The following is a 20,843-nucleotide window of genomic DNA, read 5'->3' on the forward strand; positions in this document are numbered from 1 at the left end:
ATAGTCAGAACTTGGGAGCCAAGTTGGGCCAAACTTGGGCCACATGGGGTCTCTGCATTCAATGAAAAGATTTCTGAAATTCTATTGAAGGCCTCAAGCAAGAGGCTGTAATCAGGCCTGAGATATCTGAGTTGCTTATAAAATGGGGAAGGCCCTTTGACTTTCTAACTGCACAAGAAAACAACACATATGGTTCACTGATGAATCAACTAAATATATAGGATCCACTCGCTATTGAAAAATGGTGGCATATAATCTGGTCACTACTGAGTTAATGACAACTACTAAGGAAGGTGAAAGTAGCCAGTTTGCCAAGTTACAAGCTGTTTATCAGCAAGAGAATTTAACTGAATGCCATACATACACAGATTCTTGGTTGGTAGCCAATGGATTGGCTACCTAGCTTCCCCTGTGAATAAAGAACAACTGGCAAATTCACTCCAGAGAGTCATGGGGAAAGGAATTGTGGTCTGACATTTGGGAAATTGTTCAATCTACTAAAGTTTCAGTCTTTCACGTAGATGCTCTCAGTGTTCCAAATTCTATGGAACGATGGTATTATATAACTCTATTACAGATGAACAAATCCAAATCCAAGCAGTCAGTTCAGTCTCCAGCAACTTAAAAGGTTTTGTTCTAGTAGGGAAGAGCTCCATCCATCCAGTAAAGTTACCTTAAAGACTAATAAGTATTAGAAGCCCTGGAAAGAGGGCATCTGAGTGAAATCCATTTGCCAGTGTTCTCCTAGACAAGTCTTCTCCTTGACATTGCCTCCTGGATTACAGATAGCACAAAGGGCACAGACTTGAGTAACTCTTTTAATTGTCTCCAGGAGCTCTTTCCCTGTAAAAGATCCAAAAAAACAATCATAGACATTGTATCTCTCCCCAGATGGAGAGAATCATGTAGTCCTTTAATAATCTTCCACTGGTCAGAGAGAGGTATGAGCAATTTCAGGTCTACGTGCCACCAGACATCTCTTCCCTTAGTTCCTTTCCTAAGGCCTGGGCAAACAGGTGTGGGCTGTCACAACATCCCTGAGGCAATACTCTCCAGGTATATTTCTGCTTTGGCTTGAGTCAAGATTAGCCCACTTGAAGGCAAACAGACACTGTGATTTTTGCATCCCAGTTAACTGGGATGCAAAAGAAGGCATCCTTGAGATTAACTATAGTAAACTATTTAGTGTCCTCAAGGATTTGAGTTAATATGTTATAAGGATTGGCCAAGAGGGGATGTATAGTGACAACTGTGTGGTTTATTGCTCTAAGGTCATGTACCATCCTATATCCACCGTTTGGCTTAACACCTGGTAGAATAGATGTGTTGCATGGAGACTATCAGGGTACCCGAGAGGCCACGCCTTGGAAATTTATCCAAGGGGTGGTAAAACCTTCTTCACCTCCAACATTATAGGATATTGTCTCTTATTAGGATAGGCAGTTTCTTGGCTGTTTTTCAGTCACTAAGTCATGTCTGACTCTTTGTGACCCCATGGACTGCAGCTCGGCAGGCTTCCCTGTCCTTCACTATCTCCTGGAGTGTGCTCAACCTCATGTCCATTGAGTCAGTGATGCCATCCAACCATCTTATCCTCTGTCATCCCTTTCTCCTCCTGCCTTCAATCTTTCCCAGCATCAGGGTCCTTTCTAATGAGTCAGGTCTTCACATCAGTGGCCAAAGTATTGGAGTTTCAGCTTCAGTATCAGTCGTTCCAGTGAATATACAGGGTTGACTTCATTTAGGATTGATGGTTGGATCTCCTTGCAGTCCAAGGGACCCTCATGAGTCTTCTCCAGCACCACAATTTGAAAGCATCAATTCTTTGGCACTCAGCCTTCTTTATGGTCCAACTCTCACATCTATACAGACTCCTGAAAAACCATAGCTTTGACTGTACAGACCTGTGTCAGCAAAGTGATATCTCTGCTTTTTGATACACTGTCTGGCTTTGTCATAACTTTCCTTCCAAAGAGCAAGCATCTTTTAATTGCATGGCTTAAGAATGCTATGGTACATATACACAATGGAATATTACTCAGCCATCTAAAAGAATACATTTGAATCAGTTCTAATGAGGTGGATGAAACTGGAGCCCGTTATACAGAGTGAAGTAAGCCAGAAAGATAAACACCAATACAGTATACTAACGCATATATATGGAATTTAGAAAGATGGTAATGATAACCCTATATGCAGGACAGAAAAAGAGACACAGATGTGTAGAACAGACTTTTGGACTCTGTGGGAGAAGGCGACAGTGGGATGATCTGAGAGAATAGCATTGAAACATGTATATTATCAAGTGTGAAACAGATCACCAGCTCAGGTTGGACGCATGAGACAAGTGCTCAGGGCTGGTGCACTGGGAAGACCCAGAGGGATGGGATGGGGAGGGAAATTGGAGGGGGGATCAGGATGGGGAACAAATGTAAATCCATGGCTGATTCATGTCAATGTATGGCAAAAACCACTACAATGTTGTAAAGTAATTAGCCTCCAACTAATAAAAATAAATGAAAAAAATAATAATAAAAGAGAGAAAAGAAAGAAATAGAAGATTTGATGATAAAAACATTTATTACTCTTTACATGGTTTGATTTTGAGATGCTTCATGGCTTTCCAGGTGGAAAATAATACTGACCAGTTGGAAATTCAGAATGATAATAAAAATCCTGTCTCTATGAAAAAAAAAAATTGCATGGCTACAGTCACCATCTGCAGTGATTTTGGAGCCCAAGAAGATAAAGTCTGCCACTGTTTCTACTTTTCTCCCATCTATTTGCCATGAATTGATGGAACTAGATGCCATGATCTTAGTTTTTTGAATGTTGAGTTTTAAGCCAGCTTTTTCACTCTCCTCTTTCACTTTCATCAAGAGGATTTTTAGTTCCTCTTCACTTTCTGCCATAAGGCATATGGCCATATGCCATAAAGCATAAGGCATTCTGTCATCTGCATATCTGAGGTTATTGATATTTCTCCCGGCAATCTTGATTCCAGCTTGTGCTTCATCCAGCCTGGCGCTTCACATGATGTACTCTGCGTATAAGTTAAATAAGCAAGGTGACAATATACAGGCTTGATGTACTCCTTTTCCAATTTCAGACAGGTTCAAAGTTGGGAAAGGTGGTTTCTGGCCTAGGCTAATTCTTACAGGCTGATTGTTAATGGTCCTTCCAAGGATTTCTTTGTCCCAAACTGCTTGTAGAATATGGCTGGGAATAGAATCTTGCTCTTCTGGCTGGTGTGTCTTAGTCAAAGTCAAGATAAGGGGCTTCTTGGGACCTCCTAACCAGAGCATGGCCCCAAGGGAGCCCAGAAGGTCCCTCCCAAGAAGAGGGGTAGGACACTGGGGCACAACTAGAAAGGCATGGGAAGTCAACCACTGCTCACATTGGCAAGTGAGAGGTCCAGTAGAATAATGGGTACAAGGCTTTCCATCATCATAGTACGGCTTTTGGAGAAGAGAGGTCCAGCATGAGAAATTAAGATCATTTACGTGGCTTCTGTATCAATTAAGAAATGGATCTTCTTACCTGTCACTTCAAAGACTACCCAGGGCTCGTGGTAATAGACATCTTATTGAGGGGAGCTGCCAGAATCCCTGGGCTGCTTCAGTCATCCAGTATGGCCATCTTGGGAGTAGGAGTCCCCCTTCCCACTTTGGAACTGAGGGCAGTCCCTCTTCCAGTGACCTGTTTGTTTGCAGTCTAGGCATGCCCTGGGGGGGGCTCTTTCTGGTGATCTTGGGCCCAGTGGCCAGTTGACTTGCATCTGTAACATTCTCCCTTGTTGATCTTACCCCTGGATGAATAGTTGGACTTTCTTGGTCCCATTGGGTTGTCCTAAAGTCACAAAGCATGGCTGATAGCAATGGCTATCAGTTGTTTATGAGCCCTGACCTGTTTTTTTCTCACATTGGATTCTCTCTTCCTCCTGAGCTTAGTCTCAATTATTAAATACCCTCAAGGCCACATCTAGGAGTTTGTGGGCCCCAATAGTAACTTTTGGAGTTTCTCCCTAATATCAGGGGCAGACTGGCTAAGCGGGAATACTGTCAGGAGCAGGAAGACCTAAGTTTGGAGCAAAAAGAGCTCAGTTTCTCCTACAGGAGGGCTTAGAAGGGGATCATCCAAAATGTTGGGAGAGCCTTCTGGTTCTCCAGGTTTTAAGTTACAAGAGCCGGATTGGGCAGGATTTTGGTAAAGGACCACAAAAGCCTTTCTAGGGAATATAGGGAATCTCACTCAACTTTCTCATGCTGTGGCAATAAAGATCCAATTGCAGCATGTACTGTAATTTAGAGACCTGTTTTCAAGCCATTTTTATCCACTCCCCAACTTATACAAAGTTTGGGCACTGCTACAGTAGAACTTGTTTTTCCTTTTTTAACTCTTCAATTAAAAAAAAAAAATCCAGTTCTTAAGGATACATTCCAGAGGTGTTTCTTCTGGCTTGAAAGGGGACCTCCCATGTTGAGTAACCTACAACTGAGAACAAGAGAGTGCTCCTAGAATGAATCTGGCATCCCAGAAACATTTACCAGGAGGTTTTAACCTGAAGGAATTCAGGGCATCCCCCAAATTCCCTTTGAACCTGGTGGAGTTTCAGATGTACTTTACACTCCCATCAACTTTTGGACAGACATCTCTGGCCCTCCCTGTGACCTTGCACAAGGAGCCCAGCCTGGCATGGATAGAGAAAGGTTTTTAAACCAGTGCCACAGGTTGCCAGGACTTTCTTTTGGAGGGATCCCTTGTCTATAGAGTTTATGCCTGTGATAAGTCTTCCTAAGCTGGGGTATTCCTTGAGACTGAGCATCTGTAAAGTTCATAATTCAGTCTTCTGGGTAGTGGCCAGCTTGATAGGCTGTCCATAGCAGTGTGGAGGCTACCAAGGCCTGGAGTGAAGGGGGTCTGATTGATAGTTGCAAAGAGGAACCCTTGGAGAAATTGGAATTGGGCGGAATGGAAGATGACCCAGGGTTCTAGGCTTGAGGGTCCGCAGGCAGAGAAATTCTTATAGTAGATTTCTGAGCATAGAATGAGGTGAGAGACTAGACAGAAGATGAAACAAATGGTTTGCTTAAAGAGCAATTAATTAAGCTTGGAGAGGGCTCTTATGAAAAACTGGAGGGCTAACTTAAATACTGCCCTCAATAGTTTAAATAATAAACATACAGGAGAATTAGAAATTTCTTTAATGAGAATAACAATTCCAAACTTACATGTTTATAAAATAAACTTCTATCCTGAGACAATCAAGTATTGGGAAATTAATCCAGGAGCACTAGCTCCTTTCTGAGCAACTCCTGTGGCTGCCAGATTGAATTTGTACTCTGTATCTGACCACAGATTTACTAAAAGCTTGATATGTGCTATTTCAGCTGTTACTGGAATTAAAAATGCCTCCCAGACACTTTGGATTAATCAAAGAATGCTCCAGTTTAGTATTAAAAGTATCTGTGTCTATGGGGGAGTTATAGACCCAGATTACTAAGGAGAAATCCAAGCAATTTTACAAAATGAAGGAATGAATAATTTCTTTATTAATAAACATGATTGAATCACCCAACTGCTGATTCTTCCATGTGTGATTGGCAAAGTACACAATGGAGAACCTCCCACCGTATTAACAGTTAGAGATGATGGAGGGTTTGGATCCACAAATGAAATACATGCAATTGGAGCCAAAGTTGGGTAAATCAGTCTAGTGGTCCTCCCATACCTGCTGATGTGATTGCACAGAGGAAGACTAACACCATGTTAGTGATGATTCCAGACAGGAAAAGTGGAAACATGTGCCGTTAACCCACTGTTATTCTCATGAGTAGATTATTCTCAGAAGCCTGACTGTAATGTGGATTGTCATTCACAGCTCAACCTTCAAGGATATGCTGCAATTAAAAGAAAATTATGAAGAAGTCTACTTGGAAATCTTCAGCTGGAGAAACCTGAGCCAAACCTGAACTCAGGATAACTTCACTTGCTCAGCAAACCAGGCCTGTCCTAACTAACTTTGCCTTTTTAGGGACAAAATCTGTCTGCTAGGTTATACAACAGTGGTAAAGATATAGTGCAAGCCTTGAACACAAGTAGTATGTATCAATTTCATGTATTACTTTAATAGTCACACCCATTTACTGATAAATTGTGATGAGACTAATGAAGGATGGCTATGTGGACCAACTTCTCGCGTTTGGGAAACACTTCTTATTGGAGAACTCCATCAACTATTGTGAATGGACTAATTTCCCTAAAAATTACAGTATGTTTTTTGAAATAGTCCCTCAACTAGTATATATTGTAACTGATGTTGTAAACACTACCTCTATGTATCAGTTAGGAACCACTTTCTCTGGATTCCTATTACATGTTGATCATTTATATTGGGAAGGGACCACCTATTATTTTCCCCCCATGAAAACTCAGACATTATATACTCAAATGCTATTTCCTACTTTGTCTGTTCCTAATATTAGCTTTTCCTTAGAACCCCTGTATAATTTTGCAGGGAATGAAAGTATTCAAAAATTTCATAGAAAAATATAATCATACCTTGATAACATATTCTATTGTTACCACTGTTATGTTAATGGATATATAAGTTAATGTACAAAAATATATTTCTAATTCATGGTGGGACTTTTTACGTACTATGTCACCTTCCGCTCAGAAATGGTTTTCTGCATTGTTTAACCCTTGCTTGTTTCTTTGATTATCTTGTGTCTTTTGACCATTTGGAATTGTCATTTGACCTGTAGAATCAGCATGACTGCTTGGGTTATTTTGCCTTATTCTTATGCTCTTTAGCCTAAATAATCCTTAGGTTGACTGTTAGGGAAATTAAAGTGGGGGAAGTTTTGTTCAGGTTTCAGAAGCAGGAGAGCAGGCCTCTGCCCTTGCTTCTGACCTGCCCAGACACTGCCCAGATTCCGTACCTGCCTGCAAGCATGGCTGGCCCCACAGCACTTTAGATAAGAAAGGGAGTGGGTCTCAGAACTCTTGAGCCCCTGGAGTCCTGGCCACAGTGCCTAGAGTTTAATGAAATCCTATGACTCACAAGATGCTGTAAAGATGTTAAAGCCAGAGCTGCATTTTTGCATGCAAACTGATGATGATATCAGTTTGCAGCCTGGGATTATAAGCAAGAACTCCAGAAACTGCAATTTGAAGTCTCACTGGTGGAGTGAGGGCCACAGAGAATGAATCTCGGATCGCTTTACCCTGGGGGGGCCCATCTACTTCCTGTCTCAGAGCCAGCTCTAGTTTTCCACTTGGAAGAAAGGAAATATCCACCTCTAGCCCTATTAGCCAGCTTGTCCCACCTAAGAGGCAACGTGGCGGGGAAACTGAGAAGCAACTAGTTGTGAAGTTCACAGTCCAGAGGCAAGGGCTCTCTAAGACTGCGATCTAATCATGGGACTGGGAGTGCTTCCATTCCCCCGACACTTTACTAACATTCCGCAGCTCCTGTTCCCCAGTATGAGCTATCTGCCTACTGAGAAAAATTAAATCTCGTCTAGCTATCAAGAAAAAAAGTTAAAGACATACTAAAAGGCAAAAACACAATTGCAGAGACAGAGAAAGAACCAGAACTAGAGTCAGATACATCAGGGTGTCAGAATTGTCAGACCAGGAATTTAAAACAACTATTAGTATGCTAAGGGCACTAACAGATAAAGTAGAACAAATACAAGAACAGATGGACAATGTAAGCAGAGAGACAGAAGTACTAAGAAAAAACAAGATGAAAGGCTAGAGATCAAAAACACTATAACAGAAATTGAGGATATCTTTGATGGCCTTATTAGACTAGGCAAAGATGAAGAAAGATCCTCTGACCTCAAAGATATCTCAATAGAAGTCTCCAAAGCTGAAAAGTAAAGAGAACAAAGACTGAGACAAAACAAAACAAAACAGAACAGCTGTCCAAGAACTGTGTGAGAGAGATAAGAAATGTTTAGAGACTGAACTGAACTTTACACGTAACAGGAACTCATGGGAATCACATAATGTGACTATCACATCTCTGTATTCAGGAAAGTATCGATGTGAGCGGAGGGAGAAGCTCTGATCCCTTCAGTTCAGCTCAGTTGCTCAGTCACGTCTGACTCTTTGCGACCCCGTGAACTGCAGCACTCCAGGCCTCCCTGTCCATCAGTAACTCCCGGAGTCCACCCAGATCCATGTTCATTGTGTCGGTGATGTCATCCAACCATCTCACCCTCTGTCATCCCCTTCTCTTCCTGCCCCCAATCTTTCCCAGCATCAGGGTCTTTTCAAATGAGTCAGCTCTTCACATCAGGTGGCCAAAGTATCGGAGTTTCAGCTTCAACATCAGTCCTTCCAATGAACACCCAGGGCTGATTTCCTTCAGAATGGACTGGTTTGATCTCCTTGCAGTCCAAGGGACTCTCGAGAGTCTTCTCCAACACCACAGTTCAAAAGCATCAATTCTTCGGCACTCAGCTTGCTTCACTGTCCAACTCTCACGTCCATACATGACCACTGGAAAAAGCATAGCCTTGACTAGATGGACCTTTGTTGACAAAGTAATGTCTCTGCTTTTTAATATGCTATCTAGGTTGGTCATAACTTTCCTTCCAAGGAGTAAGCATCTTTTAATTTCATGGCTGCAATCACCATCCGCAGTGATTTTGGAGCCCCCAAAAATAAAGTAAGCCACTGTTTCCACTGTTTCCCCATCTATTTCCCATAAGTGATGGGACCAGATGCCATGATCTTAGTTTTCTGAATGTTGAGCTTTAAGCCAACTTTTTCACTCTCCTCTTTCACTTTCATCAAGAGGCTCTTTAGTTCTTCTTCACTTTCTGCCATAAGGGTGGTGTCATCTGCATATCTGAGGTCATTGATATTTCTCCCAGCAATCTTGATTCCAGCTTGTGCTTCCTCCAGCCCAGCATTTCTCATGATGTACTCTGCATAGAAGTTAAATAAGCAGGGTGACAATATACAGCCTTGACGTACTCCTTTTCCTATTTGGAACCAGTCTGTTCTTTCATGTCCAGTTTTAACTGTTGCTTCCTGACTTGCATACAGGTTTCTCAAGAGGCAGGTCAGGTGGTCTGGTATTCCCATTTCTTTCAGAATTTTACAGTTTATTGTGATCTACACAGTCAAAGGCTTTGGCATAGTCAATAAAGCAGAAATAGATGTTTTTCTGGAACTCTCTTGCTTTTTCGATGATCCAGCGGATGTTGGAAATTTGATCTCTGGTTCCTCTGCCTTTTCTAAAACCAGCTTGAACATCTGGAAGTTCACGGTTCACATATTGCTGAAGCCTGGCCTGGAGAATTTTGAGCATCACTTTACTAGCGTGTGAGATGAATGCAATTGTGCGGTAGTTTGAGCATTCTTTGGCATTGCTTTTCTTTGGGATTGGAATGAAAACTGACCTTTTCCAGTCCTGTGGCCACTGCTGAGTTTTCCAAATTTGCTGGCATATTGAGTGCAGCACTTTTGCAGCATCATCTTTCAGGGTCTTTGTTAAAAGAGGCAATGGACCTGGACCCAGCAGAGTCTTCTTTCTGGGCTCTGCATTTCTTAGTCCACCTCTTGCCGGTATTCGTCATATCATGGATAATTCTCTAAACCATTTCGCTTACACTATCTCATTCGAGCTTCACAAAAACTCTTCCCTTACTTGTCATGTCACCTCTGACCTGTTCAGCAGATACCTTGGTCCTGGGAAATGGAAATAGATGTGAGCCTGAAACGAAATTATTAATAATTTAAACCAAAATATTTTCTTATTTTTGAAAATTGTAAGGAAATTGCTGAAAAAACAAAAAAAAAAACTTTAAAAACTGGATTGTAAAATCTTTCATTTTAGTAGACTATAAAAGTGCAGGTAAGGAGACTTCTCTCTCAAGTATTGATACTAATATAAAATGCCCAAAAGAAAAATACTGTTTATAGTTCTGCTTTTAATGTCCACAAAATCACCCAGTTACATTTTCCAGCATATAACCTATGGATCCTTAGGATCTAAGGAAATGGATCCTTAGAGTATAAGGTGAATGTTTAATATTCTAAAGAATGGGGGAATGTATTATGATTATTAATAACAAACTTACTTAGAAAATCAACTGCAGAAAAAATTAGGAAACCAATTGCACACATTCTACTTTTATTTTCCCTCTTAAATGACCTAGATTTATGTTAACCTTTAAACACTAAACCAGTAATCCTTTAGGATTACAAAACCAAAATTCTCCCTGCTGAAATTTTATTTCCATCTATCTTAACCATATCTTAACTGAGAAAAATCTATGACTGGATGAATCATAAATAAAGCCCATTAAGTTAGGTACTCTAAAATTAACAACAAATATATTCAGGGATCAGTTATAAGGGCTGGATCAAATCAGATCTTGCGGGCCCTAAACATTGTGTTCCTTTGCCTAGCCTGGGAATCCAAATGGCACAAAACCCCTCTGATATAAAATAAAAATGTTTTAAAAAGCCCTCTGAGTCACTGTAGAGGCGAAGTTTTGGGGAGAGTGTTGCAAACTGAAAGCTTTGCTTTTTGTTTTCAACCAAGGGAACTTGGCTAAGATGAATGCGAGGCATCCCTCACATTTGGAGATGGAAAACTTTGGGATTCTGTTTTCAGGTCATATACTTATAGCTGGTTTGTGTGTATACATCCTTAGTCAACTTTGACTAAACAACTTTTGCTGGCTATTTACAGGCAAATTGTCTCAAAATGATATCCTGTTTGGGAAGATATCAGTTCAATAAATATATATTTAATATGTTTTTCCATTTAATTATAGAGTGTAATATTTAAGCACTGGTTTGTTTAACATTTGCATTATTCTAAGAAATTAAAGAATAGTGTCATCCTATTATTTTACATTTAGCCTCCAATCATAATTACTGGCAGATTGTTTTATATTCAAATGAATAATGAACTCTACTGTTTTCAATCTGCAAGATCTAATCAGTACTATTGGAGAAAGTGCTGCCCTGAGAACTGTGGGCATTGTTATTTGGGGAGACATGAGTTTGACTTCATCTGAGTTAAGATGGTAACTTGGCAGTATGTTGTTGTTTAGTCTCTAAGTCTTGTCAGACTCTTCTGCAACCCCATGGCCTGTAGCCCGACAGGCTCCTCTGTACATGGGATTTTCCAGGCAAGAAAACTGTAGTAGGTTGCCATTTCCTTCTCCACTTGGCAGTATAGTTACTATTTAAATTATTCCCTGTTTTCCTATAGAACTTGCTCTAATCAGAGCTCTCAGATACCCATGGCAAAATTGTTTTATAATTCAAGTCCAAATAAGCACCTGATACATAGAAGTATCTCAATAAAGATGAACTTGTATTAAAGTGAAGTCACTCAGTTGTGTCTGATTCTTTGCGACTCTGTGGATTGTAGCCTACCAGGCTCCTCCCTCCATGGGATTCTCCAGGCAAGAATACTGGAGTGGGTTGCCATTTCCAGGTCTCCTTCATTGCAGGCAGATGCTTTAACCTCTGAGCCACCAGGGAAGGCCACCAGGGAAGCCCTCCAGGGAACTTGTATTAAGATGGCTAATATTGATGATTCTTGAATATTTACTGTATTCCAGGATTGTACTAAGTGCTTTTTTATTTTGGGTTAGCTCACTTACTGATCATAAAACCCTTAGGAGGTAAGGACTAGCATCCTCATTTATAGAAGAGAAAATGAGAAGAAATCTAACTAGGGTAACAGCTACTTAGTCTCGCTAATGGTGAAGCTGACACTAACCACAAATGGTATGACTCTGGAGCCCTTACATTTAGCCATTACATAAAATGTGTGATATCATATTTTGAAAAGTGTGATTAGACAGTAATTTCTAATATCCACACTGAACTTATTTATCTTCTATGGAGAAATTAGTGGAAAAAATAACACCATTTAAAGTAAGATTTTTCTCTTCAAATTTCTTCCAATTAAAAACTACCTATTTCTAAGAAATTTTCCTAGTTTTCCCCAATCCACATTAACCACAGTCTCTCCTGTATTTCCAGATGTTTTTTGTTTATATCTCCATAGCATATTTTGCCTTGAATTATAATGCTTGTATCCTCAATGCTTTTTGTTAAATTTATTTCTTTGCAAGTTCGTGGTAATCTGATATTATTCTTAGAATCTCATTCACATGTTCAATTTGTTGCTACCAAGATGTTGTTTATGAAATTACTTGTGACAATATAAAGTTAAAAGCCTCCTCTGTCCACATATCAGAATTACGTAGACACTGAGAGGGTCAGTACCTGACTCTCCAGATGTGATATTTCCCCTCTAGCCCATGTGGCTCCTGACGAGTCATCAGGAAGCTGGGTGCAAAACCAGGAGTCTCTGTTTAGAACACACAATAGGAACACACACAAATGACTTGGCCAGCCTTCTAGGCATCCCTCTGTTTGAATTGTATAGAGGAGGCTAGATCCCAGGGCAGTCTATGTTTGAGCATAAGAGGAAAATCCAGAAGGCTCAGGTTGATGGTCAAGAATAATTTGGTAGAACAGAATAATTCAGGTTCTAATGCAACTCTGAAAAGTACACATAGCTGAAAGGTGGCCAGAGGACAAGAACTCTGGCATGATTTCTAAATTTGGGTTTGTTCCTCTTTCTTTCACATGCATTAACTTGGGATTTAGAAGGAAGAAGAAAAAATAATATAAATTGGAAGAAGGAAAGGTCACTTATGGGGCTTCCCTAATGGCTCAGAGGTAAAGAATCTGCCTGCAATGCAGGAGACACAGGAGACATGGATTTGATCCCCAGGGTTGGGAAGATCCCCTGGAGGAAGAAATGGCAACCCACTCCAGTTTTCTTGCCTGGAGAATCCCATGGACAGAGGAGCCTGGCGGTCTACAGTCTACAGGGTTGCAAAGAGTCAGACAGGGCTGAGCGACTGAGCACAGCCCAAGGTCACGTATGCTGACGCTGGGCCCATTTCCGAGCTCAGTTAGCCTAAGACAATAGATTTTCCATCTCCTGTCATGACCACCTCCATCTTTTTTGGTCTGGGTCCCCTGTGTTACAGCACCTGAGCCTGAGCTCACTGGCTGGAACCAATCCATTAAGGTGTCAATCAAGTCCAAAGAGCTGCCTTGTGGGTCTAGATGCCCTAACCCTACCAGTACTAGAAAAACACTACATCCTATTTGTTTCTACATTTCTAGGGCAACTATATTAAAGGTGAAGCAGTTTGTGAGTTCTGATTTAGGGAGCTACATAGTCAATGTGACCAAAGTTGCTGAGGCGTGCAGCCTTCCTGTTTGCGGGAATAACGGGAGATGCATAAGGAAGGTATAGAAAACGCCTGATTACCTTCACCTGAACCCTGCGAGTTACCACATCGAGGCCTCCGAGGATGGAGAATTTACTGTGAGAGGCAGAGCGTCTGACGCAGACCTGGCAGTGCTGGCAGAGAGATTCTCCTGTCATTGCTATCAGGGGTACCACGGGGCTGACTGCAGAGAAATGAAGACGGCTGCTGGCTGCTCTGGGCCTTCCTCTTTTTCGTGCTCACTACTCACACTGTGTCTGCTGGTTTCCACAGGTTATCAGAGCCGTCAGTGGTGAGATAATTGAGCTTAAAGGGAATTGTGTGGCCTCTAGAGTCGTCACTTAGGGAAGAGATGAAACTTGTGACAATTTTTTTCTCCCATGAAAGCCATTGAGAGGCATTATTAGTAGACATGTGTGTCACTTGATGTTAACAGGAAACACTACATTCTTTGGCTCCAATTTGGCTAAGAAACCAGATCCAGGAGTTAAACCAATGTACCTTTCTTCCTTGCTGGAAGGTTTAAGTTGTATTTAACCTAGAACTAATATATTTTAGTTTCATATAAACATTGATACATGAAAGTATACATCTAAATGTTAAGTTATTAATTCCAATGACTGCCCTTCCAGCTAGCAATTTACTTAAGGACATATTACTAAGCAATTATCTGATTTACCAAGTGGGGTCACCTTAGGGATCTGGTCACCTGGTCCTTTGAAGAGAATTAAATGCAGAATTCCTGTTCCAGCCTTATGCTCAAACTTCTTCAGGCTTCTTCTACTTGCCTGGGCTCAATGAGTGCAGAACTGCTCAATGAGCAGTTCCTGTTGTGACTTCTCACAAGGGCTCAGGAACTGAGGCAAGGGAGATGTAATCAACTCCCTGCAAAGACATCTATTCCAATATGGTGCCTCTCTCACCCACCATGAGTCCCTCCCTCACAGACGCTGGTCATGGAAATAAAGTGAAAGACTTCAGGATAGTATTCATGCTTGCCTAGGCTGATATTGCTCTAGATGTAGAAACTGGAGACCTGTTAATGAAAGTGGGGTTGGTGTCTTTTGCAAGCAAAAATCATTAATTAAAAATTATTTTAATGCATGACATTTAAGGGACCCAGAAATGCAACTGGGAAGGGTCTTATCAAGAATTACTGGGTATTTTGGCCCCCATATGTGAGTTTAGAGCAGTGGGTTTTTAAATCAGTTTAAATCTAATTTAAATCATTGTTTCATTATCCATCTGGTTATGTGACTCTGGGAAAATTATTCATATTCCCCCCTTTTCTCATCTGAAATTTGGTAATATGATTTGGTAATATGATTCTTAGTGAATTATTCGGAGGAATAAGTGAGATAACACATCCCAAGCATACTTTCTCTATTAATACATGTTGCTAAATCTTCAGTTATCTTGTCTGGATCACCAAAATAACAGAGACACTTAGAATGAAATGAGGTCTTGGGCAATTTCCTCCTCCTGATGTTATGTTCTATGTATAATCACTTATACATGTATTCTCTTGCTGCTACTGCTGCTGATGAGTTGCTTCAGTCTTGTCTGACTCTGTGTGACCCCATAGATGGCAGCCGACCAGGCTCCCCCGTCCCTGGGATTCTCCAGGCAAGAACACTGGAGTGGCTTGCCATTACCTTCTCCAATGCATGGAAGTGAAAAGTGAAAGTGAAGTCGCTCAGTCGTGTCCGACTCTTGACGACCCTCTGGACTGCATCCCACCGGGCTCCTCCGTCCATGGGATTTTCCAGGCAAGAGGACTGGAGTGGGGTGCCATCGCCTTCTCCATTCTCTTGAAAGGCACCATTTCAGTTGATAGAATTTCCTTCTCCTAGAGAAGATCTCTATGAAAGATAGCCTCAAGACAGGCCTGATGCTATTATAGAAGGCATGAGAGTTGATTCAATCTCCTTTTCCACCTCTTTTATCTTTCTGTGAAATATTTGTAATATAGATTTTACTTTGCAGCTCTGGGTCCCTGCTTGTCAGGGGTTACCGACAATGTGAAGGTCTAATTCTAAATGTAAAATACAAACAAAATGAAAATTATAATACCATAGGAGACAGGTAGCAACATGCAGATTAACTTTGAAATATTTTCATTACTTATTTTTAGAAAACACATTATAGAAAACTTGTGTATGTAATGGAAATAACCAAAAAATAACCAAAAATCACTATAATATATACTGGTAACTCTTGATCTATTTTTGCTAGCTTTTCTTATAAAGATATTTTTAAAACATGATTCTAAATAATATAAAGAATAATATATGTGTATTCTTGCATCTCATATTTTTCACTTAACCATATATTGTAAGTAGTTTTTTGCTATTTAATATAAGTAGAATTTAAGTACTTTAAAGCCACATAATTCTCTATCAACTGCATGTGGCAAAATTTAATTAACAACTTTCCTTAACTTTTGAGTTTTAAATATCAAGTTTTTACTAGTCACCTCTTCAGAGAAGTCTTTCCACGTCATCTTCTTAATTCATTTATTCACCTATTAATCAATTTGTACATGAATTGATTTATTAATCCTTACTTCTTATCAGGGACTGTTCTAGGCTTTGAAATATATCCTTGAACAAAACAAAAAGCCTTGCCTTCTTAGAACTCATAGTCTTTCTGGAGGAGACAGTCAATACATAAATTAGCAATTTGTTTCAGATGTTAGATTTATGGGAAAAAAAAATAGAAAAAGCAGAATGGGGGAGAGTGGGATTTTCACGTGCTAGGCAGCTTTAGCAAACACTGTTTGAATTTAGCAGATACTGTTGACTGTGGGGATGTTTGGGGGAGGGTATTTCAGCCAAATGGATCAGAGGTGCACATTTGGGAGTGGGCCTGATATGTTCACAGAAGAATCTGGAGGACACTGGGGTGGGATACTTCCCTTCACCATCAACTTCCCCTGTTCATTCTCTAGTCTGTAGCATTTATCACTGTCTGACATAGTATAGATTGCATATTTGCTTATTTCTGTCTTCTAAACTAGGAAAATGAAGACTTCATTTTAGTTTACTGCCGAAACACTACTTGGTACAGTGCCTGGTACACAGTAGGTGCCCAATAAATATTTGAATGAATGAATGAGTGATTCAGAAACCTGAACAGTGGAAGTTATAAATTTTTTACTGGTTTTCTTTTTTTTAACTCTGCACATTTATAGTGAGTTATTGCAAAGTCACTCTCCAGCATTATTGTTCTATTCTTATCGGAGTCCATGAACCTCTGAAATCACATAGTTCAACTCCTCTGTGAAGAATTGAGGCCTGAGAAGAATAAATCACTTGGCAAAGTCAAAGAGCCAGTTTGCAAAAGAGTCCTGTCTGGATTCTGAGTTGCCTAGTTTCCTCTTGTTGCAATGGAATTCGAACATTTTCATTCAACTTTTAACCATGAATTTTATACATTTTTTTTAATTTGGGCTGTAACTACTGGTTATATTCAGTCAGTCCCTAGATATTCCAGCTGCAGACTCTCTGTTTAATTTGGCTCGCTGCTCCTGGACAGGAAATCCACCTCTGAAGCTGCTTAATGACCGCAGTTTCTTGGGACTGTCCTAACTTCCCTTTATGGAAACAGCAAGGTGCTCAGGTTCACTAATCTTCGGTGTTCTCTTTCATAAAAGGGAGGTCATTTTGGTATCTTTTTTCCTTGTATACAGTTTAATCACATCAAGTAGATAAAACACTTAGCATGAAACCTGGCACATAAAAGTTCCCAACCAAATGTTATTGATCCTCATAAAAACTTTGATAGACAATCCTATCTCTATTTTGAGGTAGATAAAAGTCTATATGACTCAGAGTAATGAAGTGACAATATCATGAAGAAACACCCAGGCCTAGAAGCCTTTTGAGCTTAAACTAATTATGTTTTCATTAGATCTATTTATATATGCTGGATATTAATCCCTTATCAGTCATATCATTTGCAAATATTTTCTCCTATTCTGCATGTTATATTTACATTTTGTCAACGGTTTTCTTTCTTTTTTTTTGTTTAATTGGCTCCTATTTGTTTAATTTTGCTTTTATATATTTATTTATTTTTTGACTTAGGAGACAGATCCAAAATAATATTGCTACAATCTTATGTCAAAGTATGTTCTGCCTATTTTCTCTTCTAATTTTTTGGTTTTAGGTCTTACATTTAGGTCTTTAATCAATTTTGAGTTTATTTTTGTATATGGTGTGAGGAAATGTTCTAACCTCATTGTTTTACATGTAGCTGTCCCATTTTTCCAGCACCATTTATTAAAGAGACTTTTTTCCATTTTATATTCTTTCCTCCTTTGTCATAGATTAATTGACCATTAGTGTGTGTGTGTGTTTTCTAGGTTCTCTATTCTATGTTTGTACCAGTACCATGCTGTTTTTGATCTCAGATGGCCTTGGGCTGCAACAGCTTGAGGCTGGGCTTGGGTGCCCAGGCAGAGATTGAGGCTGAGTCATGGTGGTGAGAGTACCAGATCCCAGCCACTAGACCAGTGGTCAGTGACAAGGGTCCTGGCCCTTTGGCTTTGCGGAGAAGAATTTCCACAAAGACAGAAAGTAATGAAGCAAGTAAAGAGTTTATTAGGAGGAAAAAATGGTACAGTATGTGTGGCTAGACACACGGATGGACTCAGAGACAGAGTTGTTGAGTCACATCCCCCGGTAGTGTGAGTAACTTTTATGAAGCATTCCTCAGGGAATGAATCTCCAATCACTTTACATTGGGGAAGCCCATCTACCTCCTGGTTCATTTTGTTACTGAAGCTTTGTACATTAGTCTGAAGTCTGCAAGCCTGATAACTCCAGCTTTGTTCTTTTCTCCCAAGATTGTTTTGGCAATTCAGGGTCAGTTGTGCTTCCATGTGAATTTTAGGATTATTTGTGGAAAATATCATAGGTATTTTGATAGAGATCAGATTAAATATGTAGATTGCTTTTGGGTAGTATGACCATTTATACAATGTTAATTCTTCCACGGAGAAGGCAATGGCACCCCACTCCAGTACTCCTGCCTGGAAAATCCCATGGACGGAGGAGCCTGGTAGGCTGCAGTCCATGGGGTTGCGAAGAGTCAGACATGAGTGAGCGACTTCACTTTCACTTTTCACTTTTATGCATTGGAGAAGGAAATGGCAACCCACTCCAGTGTTCTTGCCTGGAGAATCCCAGGGATGGGGTCGCACAGAGTCCGACACGACTGAAGTGACTTAGCAGCAGCAGCAGTAATTCTTCCAATCTAAGGGCAGGGATATCTTTCCACTTCTTTGTGTCCGCTTCAATTTCCTCCATGTTTTATAGTTTTCGGAATACATATCTTTCATCTCTTTGGTAAGTTTATTCCTAGGTATTTTACTCTTTTTGATGTGATTATGAACAGGATTGTTTTATCTTTTCGTCACTTTTTACTTCCTATTTCTCAATGCACCAAATTTCTTCTTACTAATTTATAGACAAATATAACCCTCAAGTAGACTGATTCTGATATCACATAGTCAGTGTTCTTTTATTTATTTATTTGAGAAAAACCTGTTAAATTAACTATTAGCAATATACCCTTAGCTCTCAAACTCTAAACATCTAAATATCATTTACCCATAAAAGAAACTAAGATCTCTTAGGAACTGTCTGATTCCAGGCCTAAGACAGGAAAGGTACAAAATGTTTCTGAAATGTTTTGTTGTACTATAAAGCAAGGGTTCTGCTCGGGGTCACTAGGATTGTATCAAAAGCACTCACTAGACAACTCAAGGAGCCACTGACAAAGGTGAGAAAATTTGAGAATCACTAAAGAAATAACTGCAATAGATTGAAACATATCAAATGAGATCAAAATGATACTAAAGAAACTTCTTCACTGACCACCTCTGAAGAATGTTAAGAAAACAACTCATACTCTTTTTAGAAAATTTCCCAGAAATTGTCACATGATGCATCAGCTTATATCTTTTAGCAGAATTCGGTCACCTGACCCCCAGCCAGCTTCAAGGAAGGCTGTTATATGTGATCTGTATTTCTGGCATCCATTAGATTAGATTAAAATCTATTACTACTAAAAAAGGGAACAGGCAAGTGGGGAATAATAAGCAGTCTCTGCATTACTATGTCCTACATGATAGACACTTTTTTTCATTTCCTTTTTCTCCCTGTACTCACTAAAGCTTCCTAAGTCATAAGGAATTCATCATTGTATTCCTAGGTCAAGCTCAGAGCAGGCACACAGGAGACACTTGAAAAATATTTGTTAAAACAAAGGGCAGTAATTCAGTTATTTTTAGTCAAAGATGCATATTAAAATCATTAGGGGAGATAAAAAATCCACACATGCGCATACCTGGAAGTGACTGTTGGGAAAAGGCAGTCCTAAACTGTGTAGGGCTTTGTGCTAGACAAGGGTCTGTCATTAAAAGAGTCATAAGAGTTTTTCAGATGCTATCAGCATGCTATTTACCTCACAATATTAAATTTTACTCCATAAGAGAATTAAGACCTTCCCTTAGTGGAGACTAAGCATTCTCCAAGAAGAAAATAATCTGTGATATTAATGAAGATCAACATCAGGGGTTATTTTCTAGCTACTCTAAAAATAAAGCAAGGATTTCTTTCTGAGTAATGATGCAGGACTCAATTCTGTGTTCCTGAAAGACCAAGCATCCCCCTTTCAGTCCATTATATCTTTTCATATACACTCAAGATCTGCATCTGAAATTACTTACTTGTCTTTCAACTTATTGAAAACTGATTTTCCCAATAGCTTTGTCACCATTAGGCCTGATTGTGGAAATCCAGGGAGAGGTGAAGACAAGGAGTAATCACTGGTGACTAGGTCAGGGTGGACTTAATTGTCCCGACTGGGTGGATTCCTTCTGTTACCTTGTTTAATAACTGATCACAAATAAGTAATAATAAATTTCAACATTGAAATCAAACACTGTATTTAAACTTCTCGATTCTTTCCTTTCATTGACTTTTGACCCACACAATTTAACAGACACTTGGCAGGTCCCCCAAAGTCCCTATTATAGTCTGTGTGCATCCCCTCCCCCACATTCAGTGGCTTTTCTTCCTCCTTGCTGCCTGCCATTCAGCATGACTTTGCTTCCTGAAGCCCTTAATTGGATCTGCAGTGTGATCAGGCTAATGCTGCCTTCTGTAGGACTTTACATGAAACTACACACTTTCTTGGTTTTTTCAACCCCTTTCTTCTGTGGCTTTCTTTCTCTGAGAGTTTCTACCTGAAAAAGCTTTCCTAATAAATCACTTGCACATGAAACCTCATCTTAGGGTCTGCTACTGGGGAACTTAAAGTCCCATTTATTCTCCAAATATTTAGAAACAAACATAAAGAAAAGCAGCTTGCATTACATGGAAACAATACCATGTAATTACATGGAAACAATACCAATACTCAAAACATGAACTGAAAAAATATATTTGGAATACATGACAAAATAATAATTCTGATCATATATAAAGAGTTCTGAAGCAAATCAATTCAAAACAACTCAAACCTAACATGGGAAAA

The sequence above is a fragment of the Cervus canadensis genome, chromosome 3, assembly GCF_019320065.1.
Source record: "Cervus canadensis isolate Bull #8, Minnesota chromosome 3, ASM1932006v1, whole genome shotgun sequence".
Lineage (NCBI taxonomy): Eukaryota > Metazoa > Chordata > Mammalia > Artiodactyla > Cervidae > Cervus > Cervus canadensis.